Source organism: Echinops telfairi, unplaced genomic scaffold (genome assembly GCF_000313985.2).
Source record: "Echinops telfairi isolate 266 unplaced genomic scaffold, ASM31398v2 ScPeMD7_7458;HRSCAF=8496, whole genome shotgun sequence".
NCBI lineage: Eukaryota > Metazoa > Chordata > Mammalia > Afrosoricida > Tenrecidae > Echinops > Echinops telfairi.
The window spans coordinates 7,139,644-7,143,298 of record NW_022111358.1 but is presented as its reverse complement, the minus strand read 5'-3'; positions in this window follow the sequence as shown (position 1 = coordinate 7,143,298).

Below are 3,655 nucleotides of genomic sequence, written 5' to 3'. Positions count from 1 at the left end.
AGAATAGTGTGAAAAAAAATAAATAAAAGAATAGTGTGAAAAAAAATAAATAAAAGAATAGTGTGAAAAAAAATAAATAAAAGAATAGTGTGAAAGAATAATTCCAGCAGTCAGTCGTGTTTTTTTTTCCAGCAGTCAGTTTTATTTGAAGCTTCAAACCAAAGGTTTACTCCTCTTTTATTCCTTTGTCTAGGAAAGAAAAACATGAGAACCGTGGAACATTCACTGTCTATTATGGGGATTTTATAATAAACCAGTGATTTGTATGTGTGTTTATCCAGAGTTCAGTACATATAATAAGGATGGTAGTAGGACGTAGTTAGAACCCCGGGGACAAGAGAAACCTGACACTAATAACCGGAGGGAGGAAAAAAGCCCACCTGAGCCAAATGGGAAATATCTAAGCCTGAGTCTTGGGAGGCTACATCTGGAGACAGCTATTATGCCCATTTAAAAAATGGCTGGACAAGTTATTTTATGTTTAAATTTAAACCATAGGGGAAGTGAATTGCTATTTATTGAGCATCCTATCCCTATAATAATCATATGTTAGGTAGTTTCTATGGTCATTGCTCTTATGCACCTATAGACTGAAGCTCAAAACAAATTTGGGTAACTCTCATCATGCCAGAGTTTATAACTGTTAAGATCCAGAATTTGAAATTTGTGTTTAAAAAAAAAAAAAGAGAAGTTTGTGTTTTTCAGTATTGCAGAGATAGATATTCAACTAACTTCCTGGAAGCTCCTGTGTTTCAGGAAGCTACCACAGGAAAAGGCTGCAATATCATGGGCTACATATATCTCCCACTTTATGTCAATCAGCATATATCTCTCACTTTATGTCAATCACTATTGTCTGCTATATCTGGTTTATTATTTGTTTGCAGCTAATAGTTATTTGTTAAGGATAGGGGTAATTTAAAAAAATTATTGTAATAGTTTTATTGACATAGCTTACATAATCCTATATATCCATTCACATACAATTCTGTTGTTCAATCCCATGGAGTGGAGTTATACAATCATCAATGCTATCAGCTCCCCATGTCCCTGCCTTACTTTATTATTTTAAAAAACCTTTTTAAAAGACACTTTTATTGGCATATAATTCACAAAATTTGCAATTTAACCATTCAATTATATTAAGAAGAGTCGTGCAATCATTACTACAGTTGATTACAGAACATTTCTTCTTGTAGTCTTTATTGTTAGCTCCCCATTTCCCCCAGCCACCCCTGCCACGCCCCTGTTGGTGTTAGGTGCCTTTGAGCCCGGTCTGACCCACAGTGACTCTGTGTACAACAGAACACTGCACATTCCTGCACCAGCCTCACAATTGTTCGGGGCAATTTTTTTTTCAAGCAACCACCTAATTGCTGCTTTCCCAACTCTGATAACAGATTCTGAGTTCTTGTTATGTTGTTAGCGGCCCTTGAGTTAGTTCCACCTGATAGCAGTCCCAGGTGACAAACAGCACTGCCCCCAGGGGATTTATTAACTATAACCTTTATAGGAGCAAATTGCCAGGTCTTTCTCCCACAGAATGACTGAGTGGGTTTGAAGTGCCAACCATTTTGGTAAGCAGCTGTCTGTTTAACCATTGACCATGAGGGCTCCTATATTCTGGGATATCCAGAACTCAAAATTCGAAAGCATTAAACCTATGCTAAGCATAATTAAGATTGTTTTGTGGGAATGAAATTTGGATTTAAGCAATCAGCCTGAAGACTTGACTTGTTGAAAGAGCTAACGGTCTTTTCAAAGCCATTTCTTATCAACATGTAGGGCTGTATGGCTAGAGAAGTAAACGTTGGTGGCGCCCTGGTGAAGTACTGGGCTGCAAACAGCAAGGTCATTGAGCTGTACTGGGGAGTTGACGAAGATGGATGCGACAGCCCAGCCCAGAGCTCCAAAAGACCCACCCGTGTGAAATAGCTAAAAGGTTGTTTGGAAACTTCTGCAAGTTTCATGTTGTGGGTTTGAAAAATTTAATGTTTTATCTTAAATTCTAGAGATGGATGAGGAAAAAATGTAAAGAAACCGGCCTGTCTAGATGTCCTGCATGCCCTGACCCTGGCCAGAAAGTTAGTGGGTATGCATTAGGCTGCGACCAACATGGTCAGTTCGAAACCACCAATAGCTCTGAGGGCAAAGACTGGACTTTCTACTCGTGTAAACAGTTATAGTCTTGGAAACCCACAGGGGAGATTATACTCTGTCCTATAGGGTTGCTGTGATTCAAAATTGACTCCATAGCAGTGAGTTTGGTTTGGAGTTTAGAAAGTAATTTGCTATACAAAAACAAATTTTATAGCTAAAGAAACCTTAGATAGTATCTGGCTTAAGCCCCTCTTTATTCACCTGCGGAAACTGAATCCCAGGGTTTGAAATAATTTGCAAACATCACACGGGAGGTTAAGTATGCTCATACGTTGAGAGAGAGCCTATAGGGTTGACAGTTGATGTAACTGTTCATAAGTCAGTGTTCTTTAAGATGTATTACATTGTGTTTCATACAAAAAAGAGGGGAAAAGTTTTCATCTACTTTATGCAAGATTTTATTTCTACTTTCATACGACTCGGTAGCATAGTTCCATGACAGACAATGCTATTTATTCTATATCCAACGACTTCTTCACTTCCCCATTGCCTTCCACCTCTTCATGCTAAACTATAGCGGGGAGATTTTCCTCTGGTTCCTTATCAACTTGAAATGTAACAGGCACTTCTAACTCACATTCCCTGCACGCTATCATGTTTTTACAAGGAAACTTTACACAATAACCTATTCGTGTAACTAGCTTGAGAAAGTTGCCACCTTCGTGGAGGAGCTGAATACGAGAAGTGTTCTGAAGACACCAAAGAATGATTTAGCAGCAGGTTTTGATGGGACACCGCGGCCTTATATGTTGCCACTTGGGATAGTTTGTACTCTGTGTGCCTGGAACAAAATTTATCTTAAGATTATAAAAGCATATAACAATAACATTTCAGAGTACTGTTACCATTTTCTATCAAAGAGTCACTTCAAAATGAGGGAATGAAAAAAAAAAATTAAAAAAAAAAAACAAAAAACGAGGGAATGATTGGAGGACCAGGACTTCTGGACTTTTTTTTTTTTTTTACTTCTGGACTCTTCAGGGAACCAGGATCAAACTAATGCATACAGGCCAAGGACTTTGAGTTTGGTTGGCTTTCTTCAGATAACACTCTTGGAAGAGAACTCTTTTAATAGGAAATAAATGTTTCTGACTATTTCTATTTTTCTTTTCTGTTTTAAAGATTTATTTTTCCTTCCTCAAGTTCCACTTTGCAACAAACTTAGGCAAAAGAACATTGGACTGTAAATCAAGATGATTTGGTGATTAATTTCCAGTGTAATTTTTATTTTTTTATTTTTACCAGTGTAATTTTTAAAAACATACTTAACTTCTCTGTCAAATTGGGTCACTCTGGGTCTGAATAAACTCGATGGCAGTGAGTTTGAGTTGATCGGTCCTACCCTGTGGTCACCGTGAGTCAGAATCGAGGCAGTGACAGTGGTTTGCCTTCAGTCTCATTGTTCTCATATGTGAAAGAACGATTTGATTTAGACCGGTGCATCTTTTTAAAAAATATTTCAGTTGAAGTTTTGGTGAGTTTATAATGAAGTAAT